Raw genomic sequence first — 14263 nt, forward strand, 5'->3', positions numbered from 1 at the left:
GGAAGTCATGTAAATAGGATATAGTTTTCATTAATTTTCAATATTTCCCAAATGTATATTTTCATGTGCATACATGTCTAATTGTCAAGTATAATGGAAGTTTGTAAAGACTGATTGCCTTGTGAATCAACGAGGCCTTTTCTTTATGAAACTGAGAGCCTTGTATTACAAATCAAAGGAAATGAGGGCAAACTAGGAGTTAATGTATTGTAAGGTTGCTTAAGATCAAGAATTTAATCTGTCTTTTACAGAAATACTGGTTTTATTGAGGCAAAACTTGGTGATACCAACACATGGCATTGCCACAGAGAAAAGATAAATTTAGATTGAATGATTTCTCAGTTAAACAGGGACCAACAGGGAGTTTATAATAAAACAATTTACACTCACTTTGGAATATGACAATGGCAATTTTTCTTGTGCTGAAAACAAACCATTACTGATGTATGTTTGTGACCCAGCAGGAAGTTTTCTAATGCAGTCTCTTTCCACATCTATCCAGTACCAGATGTAATTTTTCCAAATTGTGTAGCAGTATATAATATCATGTATTATTACTCTTGTCACATTTTCCTATCATGGTGAAATATTTAGATTTGTTATGAATCCCCCAGAAGTGACATATGTCCCTCACTTTGAAAGTTTAGCTCTTAATGAATTAAAAGTTTAAATTCACTTGTCTGTTTTTAGGTTTCATTAAAAATATTTGTGGTGTAATCTCTGATTCTAAAAAAATTATCAGATAACATTTTGACATAAGTAATAGCAATTTTTCATTCATATGTTCTAATGTAAATCAGGAGGGGTTCCTTTGTAAATGCAGTAGATCAAGGTGAAAGGACTGACTTCCTTCTTGCAGGAAATTTTAGTTGCATTTGAACTGCCTGATACTAGAAATATTTATATTATTTGTGGCTTATTTTAGCTGTGTAATAGGAGGAAAGGTTGTCAGTATTTCTGATCTAAATCTGAGGTCTCAAATTTCTGTTGTTGTCAGTATGGATACAACCAATCCACCCAAGATTGGTGCAGTAGAGCTTGTGGACAGAGAATTTCATGTAAGAGCAACTGAGCTCTCAGGGCATGTCCCGGATCACTTCAGGTCAGACGGAACTACTGGTGCTCCCTAGCAAACGGCAGACTTCCTTGCTGAACAAGATGACACTGATACAGCTGATTCTGAACTAGAGAAACAGCTGGCATTTACAAGCTTGGGATCTTGAAGAGTTGTCCATCTAAAGGAATGCTTTGGTTGTTGTGTATTGGTGTGCACCACTGATTTATGGGGGAAAAGTTAGCAGAAATTAATTGTAAAGGATTGATAATTGCACTGAAATTTCTGTGCAGGCCCAAGGGGAACACATTCTTCTGATTTCTAGATTATATATAGCAACATCTTGTTGCTATTATGATGATTGCCACTTTGCAATTGGTATGTCTTAGCGCAGGAACATAACATTCCTAATGAGATATAGCAATAATTTACCTGTCACAAAATGATCTTCTCCCTCGGAAGTGACAGTGTCTTACTGTTACAAATATGTCCCCATTGACTACAGCACTAATGAATGCAGGTCTAGCATTATCATATTAGATATTTATGCCATTTGATAAAGTGTAGAACTTGATCTGGATCAAAACTATTCATCTAGTGCATGAATCCTAGTGCATGAATAGTTAAGGCAGCGAGGATATCTTCTCTTTTTTTCCTGGCACACAGAAGGCTTGAACTCAGGAAATAGCTGGGGTAAATGAAGAGATTTTTCAAAGGAGACTAGAAGAGTTAAGCATTGCAGTCTTAATGTAAGTTTTTGTAAGCAATTCCTTTTGGAATCTCTGAGCCATTGTTTCTGTAAGGCTCAGTTTCGTACTCCCTCTTTTAGGCTTTGAGCCCACAAATTTAAGTGGGATTAATTTTAAGCATGTGGGCCCAGGGCCTTCAATAGGCATGTGTATGCATTTTCAGAAACAGAGCTGTAGGAGAGGTCCATTGTCATTTACTTTGATGGGAGTTCTGCCTGAATGCAGTTTTAACTCTTGTGTTACTAAAGCCATTCTTTGACACTCCAGTCGGACTGTTGTAACTAGGGAGAAGTTAATTCAGTGAGAGAAATGTGTATTGCAAGTTTTGCCACACTTACCAGAGGAAAACTGTTTTCTTACTGCTGAATTTCTTTAGTGACGTACATTTAAATTTACTTCATAACACATGGAGTAGCTGATGCATAGTTTAATGTCAGTATTATCTAAATTTTGCACTGTTGCTTTTGCATTTTTTTGCTTTCTATGGGTGTGATTGAAATGATAGTACAAATCTTCAAAATGCACATTTTATGTGTAGTGATATACATCACTGTGAGTTATTTTATAACCATTCTGTAATTTTTAAAAGTACTGTAGAGCATGATATTTCTTTGCTGTATTGTGAGTTTTGGTAATTTTCTTAAAAAATCAATACGGATGACTTTCAGTACTTGAATAGGGTGCAGCTATTGACCAGATGTTTAGAAGTGTGTTTGAACTGTGCATAGAACTGATGGTCAAAACCTAATAACATTATGTGGCTCAAACTTCCAGAATTTGGAATTCAGTTTTTAATAAATATTTTAAGATTAAGGTTATTAATTTAACATAATACTGGTTTGCAGGATCTAATGGAGACCTGGGTTTCAAAGTGTATTATTTTCAAAGTGTATGGTAGTGCTACACTTACTGGCATGAATCTAGATATTGCAGTATCTGAATAAAACTGTGTTTTGAGGTGAAAGAGAATCTTAAGGTGCAAAATTTAATATATTTTGTGAATAGTGCATGAGAGCTTGTGAACTACTCTTCAGCAGTGCACTGTCTTGAAGCAGATAGAGATTAAGATTGATAGTTACAGGACTTTAGACACATTGCAGCCAATGCACCAGAATTCCAGTGTGTACTTCACCTACAGGACTGGGTATGATTTCACTGGAAACATCTTCCCCACATATTTTCTGTCTGAACAAAGAAAATTATCTCAGTGTGGGTTTGAGCATGTACTATTGGGAGACACATGCTTACTTGAGCTATAGCCCATCTTTAATTACAGGGACTGGTTTGTATTATGTTGCTTAAAAAGCACTTTAATTTCAGAAAACATTGAACATGGTTTACCTCTATCAGTACTATCCAAATATATTGCTTTTTAAAACTAGAAATGTTTAAGAATTTCTGAAAATTCATGCCACTGGTACTAGACTGTCACACTGGCTCTGTTCTGTAGCAGCAGAATGCAAAGTCAAGCATGCAAACCTGCGTCATGAGATGACACCAAGTACAAATCCGTATGAAGGACCGGGGGAAGAGCACAACGTGAGCTATTTGAGGTGGTTGATAGGAATTCCTCTTGGATAGCATTTACCTTTTTCCCTGAATTTACACACTAACATTTAAAGTGTTGATGAGATATAACAGAGTCCTGGATGGCTCATAAATCCTTTCAGTATATAACAAAATAACTGTAGTATTGTATATATCCATTTATTTAAGCACTGGTTTCCTACAGGGAATTTAGATCAGCTTACACCTGATAATTTCTGGACAATACTAAAGTAGAATAGATTGAAATTTGTACCATGGAAGTGAAAAACCCTTTTTATTTTATTTATTTTTTTATTTATCTGTGCCTTGACCCTCCATCAGCAGAGTTTATTCAGGATTAATATTTTTTGCTAAAGGCACTAGAATCACTTGAATAATTCTGATATGAACTAAGATTGGATCATCTCATTCTAACACCTCATCAGCCAGAGTAATGTGATGAAAAATGTAACTGGTCACTTTGCCTGGGAAGATTAGGACAGTACTTCTTTAAAGTGATTAGAAAACCTCTGATAGGTGTGAAGAAAAATAAACCTATTCCATTTTTACTGAAATATGCAAAAAATCTTTAAACTGCTAAAGTGGTCCATTATTAATATTGAACAAATATGTACAAAAAAACACACAGAAGGTATGTAATATAAATCAGATGCAAAATATTTCTTCAGTAGTATTACTTGAGTATTTTCTGTTACATGACCATATTTGTATTTGCTTTGTAGGCAAACCATTTTCTTTTGAAAAAGAAATCACAACTCATACTTGACATAATTTCTGCTACAATAAAATGAACATGCCTTTAAAAGGCTACATGGAAATAATTTCTTTGCAGCCCACCCAAGGGTGGACTTAGCTGAAGAAACTGAGGAAGGAAAAATTAAATGCAAAAGTGCATCACTGACCCAAATGTTCACTGTATTTGGATACTTAGTCTTTTGGTTCTGATATTAGAAGCAGGTTTATTCAATCCACAGACTAGTAACGAGCATGTAGAAATGAATCATCTCTGAAGTGTGTAACATTTATGCAAAAGCATAAATGTCAGAGTTAATTAGCAAAATAGGTGCAGCAACAATTTTACTTCTGTAAAAGCTGATATAAATTAATATTTTAATGATGTAATAATGTATACTAAAGCTCCTGTGAGTTTGAAAGTGCCTATTGAAATAGCTATTGACATGTTCTTTTATGTACTAAGTGTACAACCTGCTCAGCACTGCACTGTCATTTTAGAGTAATTGCCCAGCAAACTTTTAAAATGCTGTCACAAAAAAATTGCTAAAACAGAGGTAGCTCTTTAATTTGTCTGTCACTTTTTCTGTCACTCCTACTGCACTTTATGTTGAGTGCAAGTTTAGCTGTCACATTTGAAGTTCTTCCACATATTTTTACAGATTGGGTTGAGGCCATGTTGCCTATTTGTCATACAATGTTAAGGAAAGTTTTAAATAAAAATATTTTGTACATACCTCTTTTACTTGTACACTTTAATATAGAAGATTGGGAATTATTCCTCCTATAGTTGGGGAAACTTTGGATTTATAAAACAGAATAACTTTCACTCGAGATGACAATTTGTCCAAACCCAGCTGTTTCACAGGAGAATGTATGTTTGTGTATATATGTGGTTATTTATATATATATGTATAATACAGCTGCTTAAGTCTGGCCCGTAGTTTATGTTCTGACCAGGTACAGGGTCTTCAAATGAAAATTTTCTGTTCATAGAAGATAAAAAGGCTACAGTGGGAAGTTTGAGATCAACTTACCTCAGACTTCAAGTGGCCAGGATGTTCAGCTGGAATGTGAGAGAATGCTAAGAACATGCCTGTGTGCACTGCTTTTTTGTAGTGTTCACTGATTTATTCAGATAGGAAACAGTAAAGCATCTGGAAGCTTTGAATTTTCATGAGATGGGAAAACTTTTCTTCACAATTCTAGGTCCAGGAAGTTTCTTGTGCATTTGCTTTTCTTGTGTGATGCTGGAGGCAAAAAGGCAAAAACATAATCCAATTTTTTGTACCTTTTCTAAAAGAAAATTTTATTTTCTGCTTGCTTTTTTAGGAAGGCACTTCCAAGCAATAAGATTCCATGTTATCTCCCAGGGCAGAGTTGAGGTATAAGGCAGCTATGTCAGACAGCAACTTCTATGTCAAGAAATGGGGAAGAGTTGCTTTAAGGCCAAAATATAGTTATGTAGTCATCAGACTTCCATGTAGTTAGCATTGTATTTTGCTGGATATTCTGAGATCATGAGCAAGAAGTAAGAGGAACTGAGTCTGTTACCCTTCTTTTAAAAGGAACTTAACTGTGGTATATATTGCAGACTCCAAAACTGAAATTGAGTGTAAAATTCTGAATTGCAGCAACTTGATCAGATAAGTGCTCTTACTGCTAGAAAATGGCTTGTGCTGTCTGAATAGCATCACAATTAGAAACTGTATTAGGAGGAAATGGCTGAAGTTCATTATCACATGGATCACTTTTTGTTTTCTTACTCCTTAAAAAGACTTTTCATATTTAGCTTTCATACTTTCTGAGAGTAAAATGGTAAAAAAAAATAAATTACTCTTTATATGAATAATTTTTGATTTCAATGAAAGGAAAGTCTTTGATTTTCATGTCATTTAATTCTCTCAAGTAAATACTTAAAAAAGTAAAAATGAATAATAAAAAAAATATGAAGAGCAAGGTATGATTTATCCATTTAAATGATGGAAAAAAAATCCATCTTTTAACATGCACAGTTACTAACAGTTTACACATTTGACTGTAGGGGGAGTGAATATTCATAATAGGAGAAATTTCACAATATGAAATGGCAGTAGTTACTGACAATCTGTAGATATCAAAGAATGAGCACTGGCACATTAATAAGGAACTTAAAAGCAGATCTACAGTCTAATGTCTTAGGAGCTATAAAACTACAACTTCTACATGAGTCGTATGTTTGAACTCCAAACTATCTTACAAAATTTAGCTAGAACACATTTTTCTTGACACAAATGAGTATATTAATTTCCATAAGATATTATCTCTTACCATATATTTAATTCAGATTCTCTTTCTACTCCCACTAAAATAATTGCTTACAATATATTGACTTGATTTTATATGGCTAATTAGAGCAGTGCATGGAAAAAAATAGGTTTGCAGGTAATAGTGAAATTAAATATGTTAATCTGTAGCTCAGTGCACACATTTTGTATGAGCTTTAATTTGCTATATAAATTATAGTTCTGCGTTTATAAAATGCCCTTGAAAGAATGTCCTATTTTTTGAATGCTAATACCATAGGGAAACAAATATACAAAGCTTTTAGCTATAGGCTATATTTGCATAAATTAAGACAACTAGTCAGTCTGAATATCCAGCTACAAATATACTTTTAAAAGATATTCTACAAAGAGTTGGTAGGACTCTGTATTTAAGATTTTCATTCAGTTAGCAATGTAGCAACCCCTCATAATAGGCCAGTACATTTTGAACAATGAGGCATAAATAGTATAATAAATAGGCTGTGGTTTATCAGCTAGTGCACAGAACAAATATTTCAAAAGGCTCTGAACTCATTTCTCTGTGAACTGGTAGCAAATATCTCCACTACTGGTCTGTTTTACAAGTTTATTCTAGAAAAAGCTGGTATGGCTCAGTGTAGCTGCCCAGTGCAGTGTGTGTATGTGTCTGCAGTGACACGTGCTATTCTGCACATAGATTCTGCTAACCTCAGCTAAAAGACTGGTAATTTCAGCCTTTTCAAAAAAATCCTCTGTTTAGAAAACTCTCCATCCATGTGTGTTCAGTTAAGATTCACTAATGACAGAGAGAAGGCAGTTAAAAAATTTGTGATGCAGAGTATCTCCCAAATTCTGCTTACAGTGTTTTATTAAGAAGGATAAAGGCATATGCATGGCAATACACTTTAATGCTTTTTTTCATAGTCAGGGTGGGCAAAATATTCTCTCTTGTTTAGGCAATGGCAGTAAATTGGGATAAAATCCTTAAATGTGTACAAGAACCTAAATCCTTTCTGTATCTGGCTCAGGAACAGTATCTCTACTGGAGTTACATAGACACGTGTTGTGGAATGCATAGGAAACATCACATGGCATTCAAAATGCATCCCTGGGAATGTTTATTTTGAAGCAGCATCCTAATTTATTTTTATTTCCCATGGCTCTATCAGTAATCAAGATCATGTATGCTCTAGACAGAACAAAGCATCACTGGTCAGAAAGTTTTTGATGAGTCTATGACTACGACATTTAATAGTGTTAGAGTATTAACATTCTGGCTGTATTTTATCGCTTCCTTTACCATTGTAAGAGGCAGCAGTATGGTCTGAGTCTTCCCACTAGCTTCACAGTAGAACAGAAAACTCAGAGTTAATTTAACCTTCAGACTGTCAAAGTAAAATAAACATTTTTTTAAATGAAAATAGCTAGCCGGGAATAGTTCACAGTGAAGAACTTCATTTTTTATTCATTCTCTTCATACAAGGTGAAGATCATACAATTGAATGCCTAATATTGTTCCTCTGAGGGAGTGTCATTGAAAGTATCACCTAGAATTAATGGTTTGATGACGCTCAACAAGACAGAGAAAATTGCCCCTGAATGTTTTTTATTGACACTACTATTTTTGGGAGATTTCCCCCTTGTATTTTCTTCATTCTATATAATGCTGTTTGTGCAATTAAATACTGAATTTAACATTCTGGCAAAATAACCCTTCAATATCAGCTTTCTAATAAGATTATTGTGATTGTCCATCGCTCCTTGCTGTTATATGGAAGTTAGTATAGTGCAATAAATAAATCTCCTTTACTAAAAGAAAAAATCATGTTGCATAACCAAATGTCACCAACTCTGACTAAATAGGTGACAGTATGAGCCCTAGTTATAAGAATTGGTAGAAGAATACCAATATGATTGGTAATATTGGTAGAAGATTAATCAATCAATCAATCAATTACATCAATCTTTAAGCCAGGTCAGAAGTTTATGTGACAACTTTTTATCTGTCTTCTCCATTACTAATCTAGGAACAGCTACAGACTAGCAAATAAAAATGAACATTTAAAATACGAAAGTTGCCACAAAACTCAACTTAGATAATGTAATGGTGTAAGGTTTGAAGAGAAATCTCCCTTTTGAAGAAATCCAACCCAAAAGTATGATAGAAGTCACGTCAGGTGGCCAGTTTTGAATTTTTCTTTTTTTTTTTTTAAATATAGCAGAACACTTAGCTGAAGTTTACAGTCTTTAGGGACAGCTAGCATGGAAGAACACCATGCACAATTTCAAGATGCAGTGAAAAAAAAACCCAGCTGGAATGATCACACAAACATTATTTCATAGCAAGTACATTGACAGGTTAACTGTGACTCTAGAGGGAAACATGGCAGCTGAATGATAAAGGCAGTACAAAAAGTCTAACACAGCTTCCCAGATTGACTTAGCCTATGAAGACATTGGCTGGATTTACAGAGAGGCTCTGCAGATAAAACCCACAAACTACTTAGGAACAGTAGAAATCATGGGTGAAGGAAGAATGAGCCTTAATCCTTTCCTCCCGTTGCAATGAGAGCTCATCCAATCTGTACTAAGAGCAATGTAATTTTGCTTCTGCCTGAAAAATGTCAGCTAAGACCAAGTGAAACTTAAAATGGAACAATTTCCAGCAAGAGTTTCTAAATTCTGTCTGTCTTTGGAATACTGGGGGACAAAAACAGGGATATACTGAAGATTTGTGTTTTAGGATGACATCTGGGTTGAGTCTGTAGATGCAAACATGGAATGTTTGGTGGAGCAGGACATGGGATTCATAGGCATTCTAAGAATGGGAAAGCAGAGGAAAGGGAGAAAGGAAGGAAAAAAAACACCTCTGTTAATAAAAACTGTTCCTGCTTTTTTAAATCATAAGGTTATCCAGATATTGCACAGTTTCACTACCTCTGAATTAGTGTTTCATTGAGGGGAGAACTTAATAACATTTTTAAACAGTATTTTGGATGGAAAGACAAAGAGTTGATGACACATTTTCTTCAAACACATCCTCTTCAAAGATGAAAAATACCTAAACTAAAACATGCATAGAATAGCAAACTAGAATATTTTTCCTGACCAACAGTGCTGTAGGGCATCAAAAACAATCACAACACTTGCATCTGATACAGAATCCTTTTAATTAGTCAACAAAGGTCAGGTCTTAAGTCAATGCACTAGTGTCATTAAATAGGACTGGATTGGACTAAATCTAATTATTCCCATTCCTATTGTCAGACAAAGATGTTTTGATAATGACTTCTAACAGAAGTGCTCAAAAAAGTAGGAAATAAAAGATGATTCTTCAAAACAGAATCAGATTTCTATCAACATATATTATCATCTGAGAATTGCAAGTACTACTTCAATCAATCAAACATCTGCTTTTTGATTGTTTAAATCTGTGACTGCTATCCTACTGAACTTCTCCATTTCTTTTTATTGTAAGGGGTATTGTCAAAGCCTGTTGACACAGTTTTCAAACTTTCCACATTACAAGGCATGTCACTGCATTTAGCCTCTGCTGCACTCTTTTTTTCATGCACTTTAACACTCACTTGTACTGTTGAACACATTTTACACAAAATAATGAATTGTGATACTGATGCTACGAAAGTAATTGTGAATCTGTCACACACTGCATCCCATCTTTATGCCTTGGATGAAAGAGAGGTCTGTCTGGCAGTGGGGAAAGACAGAATGGAGAGAATCTCACCTTTAATTCACTATTTTGTTCAATCATTTTTTTAAAATAGAAATTGGAATGGCTATCTGCCTTTTTTTCAGAAGCTCTCACTCCTTAAACCTTCCAGCTTTAAGGTTCACATGGAATCAATTTTTTTCTGGTGTCACTTGTTTTTGAAAATTACACTAAGCCCCTAAGTTTTGGGGTTTTAAAAAAATTTGGAAAATGTATTTGTTAAAAGAATTAGAAATATTTTTTAAAAAACCCAACAAAACAAACCCTGTAGTAAGTATGTTAAGTACTGTCAGTATGATGAGATACTTGCAAATACTTAAGCCGTGACTGCTACAGAAATTCTGGAGTACATAATATTTGACACCTCAACATGTAGTACTCTGATTTAGCTGCTAGGAAATACATATTTTAAATATCAAAATTTTGCCATATAAGCCTAAGAAAATTTTTCAAATTATCAATTTTTATGACAATTGTTTAAGTTAAAAATTACCTAAACTCTACCTTAAAACTGGTCTCAAACACCAAAAATTACATTTCTGAGTCCTTACATACAAGTGATAGCCTGATATCCAAGTCTAAATGTTTAGCTGTTAAAAATGACATTAAATCCTCCTTATGATTGTTGAATCAAGCCATGAAATTTTCCTTTTGATTTTGGTTCTCCCATCTTTCTATGATTATGAAAAGTGGTACACTTGTCTGGATTCTGTGCAAAGCAGAATTGTTCAGTGGAATTACTATTTTTTCCTAGATATTTTATTGTGAAAATGCCATTAATTTCCATTGAATTATACATTGCAACCTAACTGTATAGTAGAGCTGTTGGAGACTACATTTTATCAGAAAATATTGATCATTGATGATAAAGTATTGAACATGCTAGTTTTGAATATTTTTCTGACTAATTTCTAGGCTGGACTGTGGTGGAAAGAATGGAGATGTGCCAGCCACAGAGAAATGCAGATTCAAGTATCAACACTTATGACTGTGCAAAAGATTCTCAACAAGTTCCCTTTCAGAATTACCACTGATCTTTGGGATATGATTTTTGCCCAAGAATGAATGATGATGTTAAAAACAAACCTTTTTTGTTTTTCACTAGACTGATAAAAAAGACTTCTCCCTGGAGTATCTAGTATTGAAGTTTATATTCTGTAATGAAATACATACCCTTTACTACAAACAAATTCTAGTTGTTAAGGTAGATTGATCCACAATCAGTTTGAGTAAAAGAATTATTAAATTAAATTAGAATTATTCAAATTAAAACAGTGACTATCTTGTACTTAGGCTATAAAGCACTTACATATTACATACAGTGAAAAGTCCTCATTCAACGAAATTCTTTAGTGGTCTGATGGATCACTTGTTTCAGGCAACTGAATGGTAGACTATCTACAGATTAACAGTTTGGGGCTTGATCCTATAAATAGTCCTTTGAGTAATCTCAATGAAGTAATTTCTTCTTAAATTATTATTTCTAAATGCTATGAAAGAGTGTAGTGGCTATATTCTAAAAAGATACCGCTTTTTGGAACACTTTCCCGTTTCCAGTGCATAGTGTCCACTGCCAGCCTACGCATCAGCCTCATGAAGCAGCATAACTGTTTTCTCAAATATATTTCCTTTCTTTTTCTTTCAATCTGTGAAAAATTCCTGTCTTGTGAAAAGCAGTAATTAATGCCAGTGAAATCTGTGGAGTTGGACCCTTGTGGGAGTAGCTAAATCAGGGTAAATGGAATAGTATGTTTGAAAGCAGTATTTTATGGTACCAACACTTGAGCCAGATAGCAGCAACCTGGCCAACAGTTCATACTTGAGGCACTTGCTCTTCATCTGTGTAGAGCAGAGGCTGATGTGCGGAGTGTTGGGCAATGCGTTGTGTCATGAGAGACTCCATTAGTGTAATGGTTGGGTGGTCACATACATGGCAAGGCTTCTTCTTGTGAATGGAGTGTTGGTAGGATTGAAAGGCTGTGCTGAAACTGCGGGTGCTCAGCGGCCCGAGCTAGACCTTGTCCAGTCTTGAAGGGCCCTAAAGGCAGTGACACATCAGAGCCTTGTCCCCTCACCTGGGCGGCTGGAAACTGCGTTTTCTAGGAGAGGCCTTGAGCTTGACCTTAGGAAGGTCGCTGAGCAGGACGCCGCGTTTTGCTCAGGGCAGCCTGAGGGGCAGAGCTTTGCACTGGCCCAGGCGCGGGGGCGGCTCCCGGCTGCTCCCGGCTGCGCCGCCCCGGCGGACAAAGCGGGCACAGGCGCTCGCCTTCGCTCCGCGGCCGCGCGGCTGGGAGGCGTCCTGGCCCCGCCGCCGCCCCCGGAGCTGGGCCGCAGCGGCGGGGCCCCCGGGGCGCCTCGGGCTGGGCCGCACCGGGCTGCAGGCAGCCCCTCGCCGGAGGCGCCTCACGGGGGCCGCTGGACCTGCTCCTGTAGCTCATGCGGGGGCAGGGGCAGGGGCAGGGCCAGGGCCAGGGCCAGGGCCAGGGGCAGGGGCAGGGGCAGGGCCAGGTGCAGGGCCGGGGCCAGGCTGCCGCCTGCTGCCGGCCGCCGCACGGGTAATCACGCGTCCCCCCTCACTGCTGATTTGCAAGAGCAGATTAATCAGAGCGCGCGGCTTGATGAAATTTGCTGTTATTGTGCCCATTTTTAGAAACATCTTTTATTATCTTCATTATTCATTTACAGGGGACCGGCATCAATTATGCAAATGAGTTCACAGACTTTGCAGATTACTTCATTTGCCGCTATTGTTTGTGGAAATTTAATTATTAAATATTATTAAGCTTGCGTTTTCTTCAATTTTCCGAGGCTTAGTTTCATTTGATTTTTCCTCCAGCTGCTCTCGTTTCCTTTCAGTGCCAAAACAGCTCCTCATCAAAGCAGCTCTGGCATGTGAAGACCAAATAAAATCTCCTCAATTTAATAATTTTGATGTTAGTCCCTTGTTCTCAGCTGCTTGCTCAAAGCAATGCAGAGAGAAACGCAGAGCACATTCAATTTAATGAGTAGAAATTGAATTCAAGTTTGTTCGGAATTGACTTCAATTAAGCAGAGTCTTAATGATAAATTAATCTCTTTTCTTTATTCCCTAGAATTTGTTTTTCAAAGTAGGAAATTGGACTACATTGAAAGACCAAATAAAGAATACCAATTTTAACTAGATTATGGAACCGATAGCAAAATTTAATTCTTTATAGTAACGTACTTGGACAAATAGCATTCACTCTATGGCATGTATTATAATTTATATTCATTGTTACCACTCACACTTTCATGGCATGGATAAAATGGCAGTTGAATTAAATATGGGCCTGTAATAGACTTCAGAGTTTTAATCTTTATTAAGAAACTCTAATTGAATGCATAATTAGCTTTTCAGGGTCTAGGAAACTAGGTTTAATATCTATGTGGGCTGAAAACATAGATCAGGCATTTTTTTAAGAGCATTTTTCCTAAGTTTTTTTTAGGAGAAATTATCTTGTAACATGGCTTGTATAAAAAGCCACATTTTAACTTCATTGCAAGAAGCTACATATAGAGGAGCGGTAACGAGTTTTTTTGTACTCTGAATGCCCAAGGACAGCTCTGGGTCGGTGGAGGGTAGTGCAACCTTCTCTCATTAGAACAAGTCAAGATAGCTTGTGCCTGTCCCTGTTGAAACATATAGGCCAAACAAGTCAATGCTTTTGAATAGCAGTGTGCCCTTTTCCTTCTGTGCTACAGTTCTACCATGCTTGATACCTTAGTATCTTTGTTATTTTCCTCTGTGTTATTCTTGTGGTATGACTGCCATATGCTCTACATTTTTGTGATTTCAGAGAGCAAACCGTTTTTTCAAGAGTGGAGACTAATTTGGGTGCCTGCTCTAGGTTTTCAGAGGTGATCAGGCATCCTTATGATGTCTTCAGCTGGCCATCTCATGTCACTGGTAATTTATGAAACTTTGATTCTTTTACCTCTCTCCTCAATAGCGGAAAAAACCCCACTATTTTACTGTGTATGATTAAACTTATAAAAATATAATTAGATAGGGGATCTTCAAGCTTTGTCTCATATATGCTTTTATTTATGTTTAAATGAATAGAATATGCACCCATAGTACTAGCATCTTAGAACTATTGTGCAAATATTCTATCCAGTGATGTCTCAGGTATGGAAGAATTTT

The 14263-nt window shown here is 36.2% G+C and overlaps 2 long non-coding RNA genes across 4 annotated transcripts in view; one reads left to right on the forward strand and one right to left on the reverse strand.

The window, feature by feature from the left end:
• The window catches only part of LOC147651654 (uncharacterized), a 175593-nt gene that overhangs the window by 41375 nt on the left and 119955 nt on the right, over positions 1-14263 (forward strand). The gene's annotated exons all lie outside the window — the stretch shown is intronic.
• LOC147651655 (uncharacterized) lies at positions 244-12423 on the reverse strand. Its single transcript, XR_015273664.1, has 2 exons — positions 11408-12423; positions 244-5333 (listed from the first exon to the last, which is right to left on the reverse strand). It is a non-coding gene; the product is annotated as an uncharacterized LOC147651655 (long non-coding RNA).

Source organism: Cyanistes caeruleus, chromosome 9, assembly GCF_971803275.1.
Source record: "Cyanistes caeruleus chromosome 9, bCyaCae1.hap1.1, whole genome shotgun sequence".
NCBI classification, from domain to species: Eukaryota; Metazoa; Chordata; class Aves; order Passeriformes; family Paridae; genus Cyanistes; species Cyanistes caeruleus.